Source organism: Schistocerca americana, chromosome X (genome assembly GCF_021461395.2).
Source record: "Schistocerca americana isolate TAMUIC-IGC-003095 chromosome X, iqSchAmer2.1, whole genome shotgun sequence".
Taxonomy (NCBI): Eukaryota; Metazoa; Arthropoda; class Insecta; order Orthoptera; family Acrididae; genus Schistocerca; species Schistocerca americana.
Window position 1 is genome coordinate 846378033 of NC_060130.1, and position 15740 is coordinate 846393772.

Below are 15740 nucleotides of genomic sequence, written 5' to 3' on the forward strand. Positions count from 1 at the left end.
TGCAACAACACTGTGTTCTAGGCGGTGGAATTCCAACACCAGAAAAATCCTCTGTTCTAAGGAATAAACCATGTTGTCCACAGCACACTTGCACGTTGTGAACAGCACACGCTTACAGCAGAAAGACGACGTACAGAATGGCGCACCCACAGACTGCGTTGTCTTCCATATCTTTCACATCACTTGCAGTGCCATCTGTTGTTGAAAATTGTAACTACTGTAATTTCGAAAGTTTGTCCGCCTGAAAATGTACTGTTGTCCCAAGCATATTGCAACAAATGGTGTATTTCTATCGCTGCTCGTTTAGCTTTTATTGCCATTTCAAATATACCGGTCATTTTTGAAACACCCTGTATAAACAACAGTGATTACACAATGAAGCTAAAGAAACAGACAATATGAAACCGTATGTTCTCATAACAAACTGTGCCACAATACAAGACGAGCACGCGTAAAACAATTATGCCTCTGTGACATGCACTTGTTTCACATACTGAGCCCACAAGCAGGCAGTGCACCCCCAGTAACTGATCAGTGAAATTGATGCATACTGCCTCCATCTAGACCACTCAAACTCCTCAAAAACAATAACATTATGAACACAAGCATCATATCCACCAAATCCAAATTCGGAACAAAACGGTAGATATAAATGCTGTTTACGAGACAGTATTTTCTCAATTAACGTTGACTTGCCAATATTTGTATCACCATAAAGATATAACTGTTTCTTAGGCACCTCCGTTGACCGAAAGGCCTTGTTATACCACCGTACAACGCGCCCCGCCCAGGCATTATAATTTAAATGACACTCAGTAAGAGACCTGACGACCAAACGATTCGCTTGAAAAGAGTCGAAATATTTCTCAATGAAACGAATACGAGACCAATTATTAACTAAGAATGGATCCATGTAATCTATAACTTTAGTACGTTCGGCCCACCTACGCAAGCGTGATGTTGCATACCTTGGGTTTGTTCATGACTATTGGCAACATTTTCATACTCTGCTCTTCGGTATCCCAAAGCGGGATGCAGGTTGTGAGCCATTCTGAAATATCCAAAACATAATACAGACGTGCCAACACTTGCCACCTAAAATGTAAACAAAACTCATTCTCACATGTACATTGCCAATGCTCTTTGTCCGTAGATAACTTGTTAACAAGCCTATATTTGGTTTTACCCTGATTAGGAGACCTCACTACCCGTGAGGCCATGTTCTAGGATGGCCTTTGGCTGTGCGTCTGAGGTATGACTTTTGATATTTTATGTATTGAGGCTCTAATAGTTATACCACAAAGGCCTATAACGTCCCTATCTGAAATCGTAATACTTATGTGCACATTAGGCATAAAAACAAACTCTCTATATGCTTCCCTGAATTGACGAATTAAATTGTTAAGATTTGGCTTATAATACCAGAGTTCTTCAAGTACAATAACAGCTGCTGAATAATTTATTTTGTTTCCATAGAAGGTAATAGCTAATTCATCAATCCTTTCTTGGTTGGTAGGAACAAGGAAGGCGAGCCGCAGGTCGTCCGGGTAATTTCTGATATGGTCCCAGTTGCCATAAAAAAACTCCAACGCAGACATTAGCTGTAAATAACAATCTTTATTCAGAACATAACGGTACCCTTCCTTTTACAAAATGTCATGTACACTATTTCTAACAACAAAAGTTACATATTTAACTTCACTTTGCACTACATCATTCTTCGCAGGTTCATCGCCGGCAATTTGAAGCCCAATATAAAAAGGATTAATACCTTGAAATAACTTATTTTTAGCTCTACATTGCGTTTCCAAATCTGTCCATGATTTTACTTTTGATATATCTGCACTTGTCTCGGGCTTTGAATACGTTACAAACTTAAGTCTATTTCTTCTACTATATCTACGTCATGGAACTCCAGAAGATCGTTCGGGTTTAAGACTAAATGGACCAATTTTATTACTACAAGCTATCCGAACTTTCTCCAAAGCACCTTGGTCTTCAAATATTTTCTTATTTGCTCTATCATCCAATGTTAAACGTTCCACTCTTACATTAATCCTATACACATACGTAACAACTCTATTAATTATTACTGATGCATATTTGTTAGCAAAAAACTTAAATTCATCTGTAATGTCATAATGTTTCAATGTAGAGAAATTAATAGCACTCTCATCATATTTCTCAGTGGCGCCCATTTTTCCATATTCGAACCTAACACCATCGGATTGCGTATACTCTGTGCGCCATCTGCACATACGACCAAAGTACGGCCTACTGAGATTCGTCCGTCAGCGTATCCAACGCCTCGGGCATGCAGCGCAAACCCTGCGGGTCATCCTCATCCACACACACACACACACACACACACACACACACACACACACACACACACAGTGTGTGAACTCACCATTTCTTGTGTCCACAACTGTCTCTGGATTCACCCATTGTCTTTGCATCCTTATCGTCTTTCCCCATGCAACAAAGAATATAGCACAGTTCAGGAAATGGTTCTAGAGCGACAGGCTTCTCGCTCCATAAACCAGTTCATTAATTTATACAATATGTCACCTCTACTACCTGCCACTCAACTGTGCTATAGTGAATGAAATTAAGAAAGTGACTGACAGTTGTCCACAGGGCAGTTACCATATGAACATTCAACTAGAGAATGAGCCCTGACACACTTTGGGTCATTTCACTAGTCGTCTATCAGCAAATCTGAACCTGCAGCAAACTCAATAACAGGTGAGCCGTGCACAGTACCACGCAAACCCTGCAGAGAACCACACATGTGGTCTCTGTGTGTGCATGCACATATGTGGTGATAATAGTGTTGCTTTTTGTTCATATCTAAACTACAGCTATTCAGCAAGTAAGTCTTCAATACAGGTGGACAGTTTCCTCTCAGGTACTGTTTATAATCCATCCAAAAGTTTTTCCAATTACTGTTAAAATCGTGTGTAAGTTCCGACAAGGTGCATGCTGCCTTAACTTTGCAAACAAAAACTTCAGTCTCCCTCCATTCAAAACTATACGAGTATAAACAGCTTTCAGAAGAATACATTTTGACACTTGTGGATCAATCTTTTAAATATAATAAACACTTAAATCTTCAGTTTAAAAGAATTATTCAAACACCTACCGAATTACCTTGTGTAGAAATTCCAATGTTCAGTCCCTCATTGTGCTGTCCATACACACACCCAGTCCAGAAATGAACAGTGTGAAACATTTTTATATCAATGGACACGCGTATTTCACGGCATTTAGTTTCCAATTGTCTACCCCCTGAAAGTTTTGTACAAGTTTCATTACCAGATGGTATTGGCCAATGTTAGAAATATTTCCAGCTCATTCTACTTACCTATTTCTTCAAAACACATTCAAATAAATTATTACACGTATAATGAGCTCATTTCTTCTGCATGCCCCAAAATGATAATGATTGGATCATAGTGACAATGTCTTTGAGTTTTCACTTCTGAAAATTTCAAGTTTTCTCATCCACCTTTTACATTTTCCTCGGTATACACAGCTACTTTTCCCTTCATTGTTTCAGCCTACACAACCTGTTTGCCTAAATCATGCAGTATTGATGATATTTGTGGCATCGGTGTGGTCACCTTCCACATGAATAGTGTCTCAAAGTACCTGCAGAAGAAAAAAAAAGACATTTCAGGAAAAAATATTCTAACTAGTGCATATGCCATCATATGTAAGCTTTTCAAACACATTAATGAAAGTGCACTCAAAAATAATACTGTAAATATCAAATAACATTGCCAAAAAGTTTCAGTGCTTAGAGTATTTTATATTGCATGTCTAAGTGGGGGGGGGGGGGGGGGGGAGGGAGGAGGGAAAGAAAAAAAAACTAAAGAATTTCTAGGACAATAGTTCCACATAATTTTCCTTTTCATTTCTGCAGCAACAACCACCTGCTATTGCCATAGTTTATATGTGTGTACATAATTTCAGTTTTATCAAGAAAAGGCATGTAATTAGAAAAGTTCTGAAATGGAAGTAATGAACAGTGGCAACACTGTAATCTCTTTCCTAACAACAAAGCAGTTAACAGCAGATACAGTTACACAGAGTTGCTACAGTCAATTTGTATGTTCTCTATTGAGAGGCTCGAAGTTCTGGAATATGCTCCCACCCCAGGCTTATGAAATGGAAACATCACTGGCCTATCAACAAGTTAGATGCATTCAACTGCAATAAATTTATCCAACAGAATTAAATTTATGTAGCTACACAAAACCATCCACGCAGAGGACCTCTAGGCCAACTTAATATCTAAAAAAATCACATGTGGTTGCAGTACCTATCTCTCCTGACTGCCAATGATAATGTTATGCTCTGTGCACTCATCGATCATTATGCTCCATACAGTATGATCTACTCACCCCAAACTTGCCTCATTCTCAACTGTTTCTATGATTCTACAAGCTATTATTTTCCCTGCATGTACGATGAGAAACCTCCTCCCAACAGATGGGTTCATTTGTGACAAAATCATCCTACAAACAAGATGACGTGGCAACATGTAGAGACGAAATTCTCTCAAGTTTCCAGCCACATCAAATGGTTCAAACTCCATGAGCTCTCTGCCAAGTACACCTTGTTGATTATCAAGTGGTAACTGTCTTTGGGTAACTACTACCATCCTTATATAGCTTAGCTGTCTTCTGTCACGTCATTGGTGCTCATTCCAGCACCATAGAAGATAATGTCTTCATTGCCTGCTGGATGTGTGTGCTTCAACCTCCGGACGGCTGGGTCCCAAGCAATGCTTAGTGGCAGTCCGCCATCTTTATTGAGGGTGTTGTCACAAATTTTTATCTCTATCGCCTCTCATTACACTGCCCCATTCTCTTTGAATGCAATATGATGACCATTTTCTAGAGCATGCTCTACTACTGCTGATTTCTCAGGGTACTAAAGGAGAAAGCATTTCCTGTGTTCTACACAGCACTGTTCAATAGTATGCAGTCAGTCTGATGGTCTGTCTACACCCATATGGTATTTACATACTTCTGGCATTCTGAGGCCTACATTGTCTGTCAGGCCTCCTGAATTGTTGGAGCCTTGAAGACTAAATCAGTTTTGTGTCTCTTGAAGCTGGCTGATTTTTCCTGTTACTAAGCCATAGAATGGCAAAAAAGCAAGCTTCTTTGAATCCTCCTCAGGCTCCTTCAGCTTCCATGTTCTTGGAAAGATACCTTGTAAAATATTGCAGTTGTTGGAGTTGTGTTCCTCTAATACTTTCCATAAGTGGCTCAACTCCTACAGTAGGTTTCCAGCATCTGAGACAGCCTGCACTACGTGCAAAGGTCCTCAGAACAGAATGTTCCTGCGATGGATGCTGAAAGCTGTTAGCGTGCAGATATTGGTCTGAGTGGTTGTGTTTCTGGTAAACACTGTGGCTGAGCTACCCATTTTCTTTACAGCAGACGGGGATGTCAAGAAATCAGAAATCACCATCTATCTCTATGTCCATTGAGAACTTAATGTCATGGATACTCTTGATGGTGTCCAAGAATTCTGCTCGCTTTTCTCATTCACGAAACTAAACAATGAACATGACATTGATGTAACTATTAAAGCAACTAGGCTTTGCCAAAGCAGTGTCTAGGGCGATGTCTTCAAAGTTCTTCATACATAGGTTGGCTATAACTGGAGCTAATGAACTCCCCATCTTGAAGTTCCCGTCTGATTATAATGTCCACCGTCATAAAGAAAATGGTTAGCTTTGATGTGGTGTCATTATTCATGCGCATTGCAATGAAGAACTCTATAGATTCACTCTCCACTTATTTGAAAACACTGTTGTGGATTTATTCAGGCGCACACTGACATTTTCTATATGACAGAATATTTTAATTAGATGTATGACACCACAATAGGGAGCCCATTAGCCACTGTAATACCCAACCTGTCTATGGAGTACTTTGAGAACATCACCCTGGACACTGCTCCTGCAGACGTTAGTTGCCATTACATCGACAACTCGTTCGTAGTCTGCTCTCACAGACATGGACTGCTGGGAGAAATCTCAGACAACATTAACAATATCCATGACATCAAGTTCGGAATGGAGGTAGACACAGATGGCACCTTTCCTTTCCTTGACATCCTTATCCACTATGAAGAAAATGGGTGTACTGGAAAGCCACCCACACAGACCACTAGAATTCACAGATCATCTTTCAAGAAACACTGAAGCAGAAGGACCCCAAAAAGGGCTTGAGGAAGTTCATATTTTTGCTGTTCTCTTACTCAGTAACAGTCAAGATTAACCAACTTCTAAAGAGGCATAAAACTGATTTAGTCTTCACGGCTCCAAAAAAAATTCAACAACTCGTGATGCCTGTGACAGACAATGTAGGTCTCAGAAACCCACAATGTAAACGGTGATTATAATTATTTCAAAATGCTCTAGAAATGGTCAGAATGATGTCAAATTGCAATGGAATATTATTGGGGAAGGGGGAAAATGTATGGCAGAAGAAAAAAGTAGTGTGAAAATTTATCAGTAGATGGCACTGTATGTGTCAGAATATGTAAATGAAAACATCTGTCACGCGCACAATCCACTGAAGTTGGTATAAACACGCTGGGTAGATGGCTTTCCTCCTTTTGTGTCTGTGATGTTCGTCATGACTGTCTCAATGCAGGATCAAGCTCTGATGGTAAAATGACTGTGCACACGTCGCTCTGCAGAATTTCCAGACAATGAAGCGGTTGAAAAAAGGCGTTGGTCTGATGACTGCCGTGGATCTGGAGAAAATGATTCGAAAAGACGTGTTCTTTTGATGTGCAACCTGGTAAAGGGAGGAAACGAATTGATTCGATGTCAATGAGAGCAGCGCCACAGCAATGCAGGAGGAGACAAGTGGTGGTGTGCAAATGTGTAGCGCATGGAGAACTGCCCATGGACATACCCATGAGCCCAGCCCACAAAGTTCTACACGAAACATCCTTCTTTGCTAGCCATTCAAAATTACCAATGTGCACGAGTCGCTTCCTGTTGACCTGCCAGCAAGAGACCTTTGCTTTAGAATTTCTTGCTCACATGGAAGTAGACAAAGATTGGCCATGGAAGATTTTGTGGACAAACGAAGTCCACTTCCATCTGATAGGATATGTCAATACACAGAATTGTCTAGTATGGGCAACAGAAAATGTACACGCAAATCAACCAGAACCACTTCATCCTGAAAAGGTCACTGTGTGGTGCAGGTTTACAGCATCATTTATCATAGTGCCATATTTTTTCAAAGAGACAGATGCTTTCGGTCCTCTTAGCTGTACTGTCACAGGTACGCGCTATGAGTGTCTTGTTCAACAACATCATTCCAGCTCTCCAACAGTGTGGATGGGATCATTTTTATGCACTATGATGCACCTTTGCACCTTACAAATCCAGTTAAGCAGCTGCTGAAGCACCATTTCAGAAATGCTAGAATTATCAGCCGCCATTTCCCCACAGCCTGGCCATCCCGATCACCTGATCTTAATTTGTGTGACTGCTGGCTGTGGGACTATATGATGTTCAGCATTCCAATTGCAAACTTAGCTGCACTGAAGGCATGCATTGTGAACACATTCTGAACATGACCCCGGAAACACTTCAGTCAATTGTGGAACATGCCGTTTCTCAATGTCAACTTGTGGCAGAGAACGATAGACAGCATACTAAACATGTTTTGCACCAGTCACATGAAAATTAATAATCAGATTTGATCTTGATTCATGCTTTTTATGCAGTTTTTGGCTTCAGGACAATTAGAAACTGATGTGAGTGATGCTTTTTATGTGGTTTTTGGCCTCAGGACAATTAAAAACAGGTTTTTCGCATCTGATGTGATATGACCCTGCCGTTGTGGATGGGCTTGACAATGGCCAGACAGTACTTGGCTGAAACCTCGTGGATTTTAAACCACTTTAAGCGGCTGGAAGCTTGAGAGAATTTTTTCAAAATAATACTCTACGACACACAGAAGTGTGTCTGCACTGCCATGCATTCTCGTGGTGTTGGGTTGCAAGCTTCACCAAGAGACTAAACTCTGCTCAAAAAAGAACAGCAGTCACAGTCAGCATTATAGATCTTTGCACAGTGTGTTATTTTGGAACAAAATAATGTAACTATGTGATCAAAAGTATACGGACACCCCAAAAACACACTTTCTCATATTAGGTGCATTGTGCTGCCACCTACTGCCAAATATTCCATATCAGCGACCTCAGTAGTCATTAGACATTAAGAGAGAGCAGAATGGGTACTCTGCAGAACTCGGACTTAAAATGGGTGTCACTTGGGTCATATGTCTGTATGCAAGATTTCCACACTCCTAAACATCCCTAGGTCCACTGTTTCCGATGTGATAGTGAAGTGGAAACGTGAAGGGACATGTACAGCACAAAAGTGTACAGACTGACCTCATCTTGACTGAGAGACCGCCGACAGTTGAAGAGGGTCATAATACGTAACAGGCAGACATCTATTCAGACCATCACACAGGAACTCCAAACGGCATCAGGCTCCACTGCGAGCACTATGACAGTTAGGTGGGAGGTGATAAAACTTGGATTTCATGGTAGAACAGCTGCTCATAAGCCACACATCACACTGGTAAATGCCAAACGACGCCTTGCTTGGTGTAAGGAGCATAAACATTGGATCATTGAACAGTGGAAAAACATTGTGTGGAGTGACAAATCACAGTGCACAATGTGGCGCTCCGATGACAGGGTATTGCTATGGCAAACACCCAGTGAATGTCATCTGCCAGCATGTGTAGTGTCAACAGTAAAATTCAGATTTTGTAGTGTTTGGTGAGGTCATGTTTTCCATGGAGGGGGCTTGCACCCCTTGTTGTTTTGCATGGCACTATCACAGCATAGGCCTACATTTATGTTTTAAGCACCTTCTTGTTTCCCACTGTTGAAGAGCAATTCAGGGATGGCAACTGCATCTTTCAACACAATCGGGCACCTATTCATAATGCATGGCCTGTGGCAGAGTGGTTACATGACAATAACATCCCTGTAATGGACTGGCCGGCACAGAGTCCTGACATGAATCCTGTAGAACACCTTTGGGATGTTTTGGAGTGTCTAATTCGTACCAGGCCTCACCAACCGACATCAATACCTCTCCTCAGTGCAGCACTCCATGAAGAATGGGCTGCCATTCCCCAAGAAACCTTCCACCAACTGATTGAATGTATACCTGCGAGAGTGGAAGCTGTGATCAAGGTTAAGGGTGGGCAAACACCATACTGAATTCAGACATTACCAATGGCGGGCGCCATGAACTTTTTAGTCATTTTCAGCCAGGTATCTGGATACTTCTGATCACATAGCATATCTGTTGAAAACAAGGGTAACTCATCTTCCACACTGATGTCCATTTGCACAGAAATCTTAATAAAGCGATTCCTCATCTTTCCAGTTTCCATTGATTATATAGAGAAGGGGACAGTAACATTATTTAGATGCCTGAGGATTACCAGAAACTGGGGTACTAACTCCCCGTTTTGACCAATGATGACGTCACCATGCCAAAACCCCTGCTCTGAGCGTATCCTACATAGTAACCAAATCATCTATCATAACACACTATAAATACAAGTACCACATGAACCTACACACGACTAAACCCATTGAAACTAGTGGGCTAAATATGGGGAAACGGGGGGTTTTGAAAGGCACAAACTAAAAATCCCAATAATAAAAACAAAACCATTCAAGACAACATACTGCGAAAAACAAAACACTCGAAACTGATAAAAAATAAGACCCAACAAAACCTTACAAAATGCACCGTAAGATAATGGTATCTCAACCTCCAGTCCAACTACATAGCTCAACGCTACAGTTAAAGTACACTTAGGGTGTCCGTAGCTTTTTTGTTGGTGTTTTAGCTGCTAAGTGTGCGTGGTGCATGATGGGAAATGAATGCGATGAATGATGTGTTAGATAAGACAAGATAGTGGAGCCCATGATAAAACAGTTTTGAATAAACGTCATAAATGGATCAATGTTTTTTCAATTAAATCATGGGAGGAAATATGTGGATCAATGTTTGTTATTAATAACAAAGTCACGCTTTCAATATGTTAATAAACACCAATCCAGCTACTTTTTCCCACAATTTAATTAGAAACACTGATTCACTTAGTGGTTACAGGGAAACCTGAGAATAGCCTTAATTTTACAACATCGTGTTTTATATGACAACATCCTGCACAGTAGGTTTCATTGTGTCACCATGTAATTTTGTACACTCCACATTATAACAACTATGGCACTCTGAATGACACAGTATCAAACCTCACAAACACATTGCCACCACACAATTAAACTGTTAGAGGACTCCACCTCTTCATACACTATGCCTTATCCATCAACATTTAATTTCCACTCCAAAACAAACACACTGCAGTTCAATGACCTCACACAATACATCGCAGCACTGCACAACTATCCAGCGTGTCAAAGCAGATTGGTGGTATCCTACAACCAAGTATATGCACTGAATGCATTTTCACAGTATTCTACCAGTGAACCAAAGTCTCCAACCTGTTTTACATATGATTGGGCATCATTACATTTCATTTCATGTATAACAGGTGGATGTCATTAATACTACACAGTAGTGTTATGGGTCACTTCTACTGTCCTGCTTGCTGAAGCGTGTGACCTGAGCTTTCTTCCAACCACTGGGCAGAATTATTTTTGTTTGACGGTTCTGAAGCATATTGTGGTTAAAAGAGGAGCTAAATAACAGTGAACATGTAATAAGAACCAAAGTTATGAATAAAGTCTGTGCAGACCCACCAACAGTCAATAATGTATTTTTTACTGGGAAAAAATTACTTCGGTTAACTGGAATTCATCAGTAATGCATGTTTTATCAATGCCTACCTGCAGTTAGTCTTTTCACTATGGTGTTCTGAAGCCTGTATATGCTTTTACTGATCAAATATTAAATGCACTGAATAACCGAACATCACCCATTGGGATATTTTGCAATCTCTCAAGGGCTTTTGACTGGCTGAATCATGACAATCATTGTAGTACGTGTAGACGAATGCTAATGCCAAAGACTGTGCATGTAGCAGAGTTCTTCATAAGGCTTTGTATGCTACGTAAGGGAATAGAAAAGTAATTTCATGATTGTTGGTATTTGCAACAATGTGCGTTCTTATTACATATTTTGACAATTGCCGTTTTCCTTGCTATACAAACATTAGGTATACTTGGTTGAAGGATACTATCCATCTGCTTTGAATCTAAAGGTAATTGTGCTGTGCCGGAACGTGTGACTTCAAGTTGTGTGTTGACAACATGTTTGTCAGACATGTTGTGTCATTTAATGTGCCATAGTAATGATGAGGAGTGTACAACATTATGTGGTGACACAATGGATTATATTGTGCAGAATGTTGTAAAATTTAAACTATTCTTAGTTGCCTGTGTAAGCACTAAGTGGTTCAATGTTTTTAATTAAATCATGGGAGAATGTTGGTACATGAATGTTTATTAACATATTGATCATGCAACTATTTTTGGGATTACCAGAGACTGGTATACCACCCATTTTCTTTGACCAATGACATAGTTGCCATGCTGAAAACCCCATTTGAAGTGTATCCTACATGGCAACCAAAACATCTACAATTACACTTGCAGAAAATACAAATACCACACAAACCAGTACACTGACTAAACTCACTGAAATCAGCAGGACAAACAGTAAAAAAGGGAGTTTTCGATGTGAACAAATAAAAAATCCAATAATAAACAACACCGTTCAAGACACAACAAACCTTACAAAACATACCATAAGAGCACAGTAGTCCACTCTCCAGTTAATCTTAGCCAGTCTACAAGACAGATATACCGAGTGAGGTGGTGCAGTGACTAGCACACTGGACTCTTATTTGGGAGGGTGATGGTTCAAACCCGTGTTCGGCCATCCTAATTAGGATTTCCGTGATTTCCCTAAATCGCTTCGGCAAACAGCGGGATGGTCCTTTGAAAGGACATGGCCAACCTCAGTGCCTGGTCCACTCTCCCAAATCATCCAACCAAAGGAGATTACGTACTTCAGTGAGCCATCCTAGAATCTTGGACTAGTGTGAGACCCATACCAAATGGTGGATGTATATGAAGGAGGGCAGCATGAATAGTCAGACTGGTTTGACCCATCTGAGAGAGTCACAGTCACTGAAATGCAAAAATCTGAACTGGCAGATAGCAACTTTCTCTTGAAAGACTACTTCTAAAGTTTCAAGAAACAATAGTAAGTGAGGAATGTATTAGAACCTCTTACATATTGTTCCCAAGTATCTGTGCACACTAATTACAGTTCACATAGAAACATTTGAGCATCATTCTCCTCACATTCCATGCACAATTGCACAGGAAGAAATGTACATCGATAGTACAATGGAAAGTACCCTCTGCCATGCACTCAGTGGTTTGCAGGGTTCACATGGACATATTTAACCCTACATAGTATATTTTGTGACTGCTTCAATGGGATTCTCCAGATAATCTTTGATCCTAACACCCTCATTCCTTTATTACAATCAGAGAAACTATCTGCACTAGTTCTATAGCTTGTTGAAACACTGCTGACAACTTTTGACCCATAATGCTTAGCTTGCAAACACTCAACATCTAACAACTTCACCCTCACACACCAATCAGCTGCATGCATAATGGCACAATTGACAGTCAAATTCCTTTTATTTTACAAAACACAGACTTGAGAAATTATGATAATCAATTGCAGTGAATACAATGCACACGAAAACCCATTACAGTTACCAATCTTGTAAATCAAGTGAGGTTTCTTGCAATGTTTACAGTTAACTCCAGTTCACTGTCATTTCAAAGAAATAAATACCAGAACAGTTGTCATACCACATCAGTAATGTACCACAGTGAAATATGGAACTAATAACTCACTTTTACTTTATTCTTTAACAGTATGTTTGACTACAATGTTTCTGACATCTATCATACCATAATTTTCTTTCAAGACAATACAGTATTATCAAAAAAGATTTACTTTATTTCATGGTTTGTCACGCACTAGGAAAAATAAAGACATGAATTGTCTGTAGTGTCAGCAGCCCTACCTGTCAGTTTTCAGTTTCAGGTCCCCACGTGGTGACAAATCAATTTTAAAAGAAATTATATTGTCATCCACCAGAAAATTATTGTGTTCAACATCTCAGTAGCAATATTGCAAGTCTGGATGAAAAATTTTTGTTCAATTCCATAATCTTATGAACATACAACTGGAACTGACTGAAATCTTCTGTTTTTAACAGAAAATGACAGCACATGGAATTCTGCAACATATAACAATATCCATAAGAATATAATGTTACTACATACAAACAGGACAAACAAATTGGTACCAGAGAAGACAATGTCCCACATTCACCGCACTGGACTACATGAACATTAAAAGCCTGCACATTCAAAAAGTGATCTTTCCATAACATTTATGATTTCTCAGTAACAACTGTTCTATGTGACTAGCTTACAGTAAGAACACATTGCCATCACACAGTCTCCTTACATCATCTGTGTGATTTTCTCTAGTATCTCTTCACTTCTTATTTAAGACATGAAATTCTAAAGATAAATGGAATTTTAGTTAATACATGATTTCTAATTCAAACTAAGTCACATTACAATATTCAAAATTATCTTCAAATCTGTCAGTTACACTAACAGATCTAACGTGCTAAACTAGTGTTTTGCTCACAATAGTAATTTTAGTGAATAAAATACGTTATATAGTGACTGGTGTGGTCTTAGAGGCTGCAGCAGTCCTGATTTCTGATTGTCAGCCATTTCTAAAACATGTTTACCACTGTTTGGATGGGCAATGCACAACGAACAATACAAACATGACCATTTGCAAACTTGTCACGTGAACTTTTAAAAATCAATACCTACATGCCAAACTAGAAACTTTAATATGCTGTTCATTTAATACAATAGTGGCAAAATAAGAACCAAGAAGTTCTTTATCACTACATTGTATATGAAACTATGCACTTTATGTATATATTCCATTTGTCTTGATACCATAAAGTCCTAATTTGGATTACTTCCAGGCTGCAGATATTCAAGCAATCATAATTTTCAAGATTATAGAGGCGTGGCGGTCCATTAGATTATTGATTCCACCAGCCTCTATAATACTGTCGTTCGAAATCTGCATTTTCTTTAAAAGCTGTGACATGTAATCGAGCAACTGCTAAGGTCTTTTTCTAGTGATTTCAGATATTGCAAGAAATTTATTACACTGAAATCAGTTTCTAATGACAATCGATTCCCAAATTTCTTAATTACGATGGTCACATTTTCTCATATTTTAATCTTTAAAATGCTGTTCTAAAGCAACTTTACAGCGAAATAATGTCTGGTTGACGATATTACACACAATCTAAGCCCAATAGCCCAAACGATCGTCAATATGGGACAGTCTTCAATCCTTTTGAACAGCAACAGATCTTTCCTGAACTCAGTTTATTATTTTTCTATATGTTACTAAAAAAATTACAATAAGAAAAATTTTTATCACAAAAAGAATAACATGTCATAAAGCATTGGCGTACATTATTTAAGACATACTATTGTATACCACTGTGTCATATGCTATAAAAGCTAAGGAGCAACATCACACTGTCTGAATTACTTCTAAGAGCATTAGAGCAGTTCCATCATGAAACAAATCCTCCTACACTGAAAAGTTTGCCGACAGTACGAAAGACTTACAGCCTCAACTTCCTTCTTTCACAGGCGTCTAAAGCTAGCGAAATGAGGGATGCTCAACTACCGGACCTACCGATAGATGGCTCTAGCGCGTGCCGCCAAGAGATCCTATCATTGAGTGTCCGCCATATCTGAATTTGGCAAAAAAAACGAAGTGTCAAAACACGGATGAAAATGTTTTTCGTTCTGCGCCCTCATAAGTATTTTAAATTGGATGTTCTAGATATCTACACATCAACATAATGAAGTGTTTCTAATCTAGCGAGAAAAAACAGTGACAGTTCTGCTATGAAATTCCTAAATTCGAGTGTGTTTTGAAAGTTTGACAAGCTGACCTATAAATTGTTTACTATTTTATGAGTGCTTTACTTATTTGCCCGTTTTAAAACACTATTTAAGATTCAATGGAGGTCAACAAATTACCTTACTTGCCGAAGCTTTTAACTACTGGTATAATTCGGAAAATCAAGTGTGGACAACAGTGAAAACGTCTCTTGAAAAAAAGTTGACATCGTGTGCTTAGGGGTGTCTTTACTGACAACAGAAATTACAACTGAACTATTAAAGTATTACTTACGTATAAACAGAAAAAATCGTTATTTTTTCTTTATCTGAAGTGATGCATTACCGATCTGCATATATGCTGACACTAATTGCAACATGCACTTACGAATTTGGCACTCTCTTTGATCAGTAATTTAAATGCCATGATTTTATTAACGCTTGTACATGACACGGTGTATTTAAACTGAGTGATATGGTAGAAGCACCAGTTTTTAACAGTGCTACAGTCTTTGATACGAGACAAGAAATACATTTAAATGAGATAAACACAAAGCCCAACGTTAAGGCACCTCTTAAATGCTTGACTTGTATCATTTGGAAGTTAAGTGTAGTAATAATATTATATTGGACTGATCCATGGT

General features: G+C 39.1%; 1 long non-coding RNA gene across 4 annotated transcripts; it reads right to left on the reverse strand.

Annotated features, from left to right (window-relative positions):
- Positions 1-241: 241 nt before the first annotated feature.
- On the reverse strand, positions 242-14830 carry LOC124555322. Of its 4 annotated transcripts, none has more exons than XR_006968541.1 (5): positions 14784-14830; positions 13161-13376; positions 3368-3654; positions 3146-3291; positions 242-1601 (listed from the first exon to the last, which is right to left on the reverse strand). It is a non-coding gene; the product is annotated as an uncharacterized LOC124555322 (long non-coding RNA). The 4 variants fall into 4 exon arrangements; XR_006968543.1 differs by having other exon boundaries at positions 3154-3291; positions 14818-14829; XR_006968540.1 differs by having other exon boundaries at positions 14818-14829.
- Positions 14831-15740: the final 910 nt, after the last annotated feature.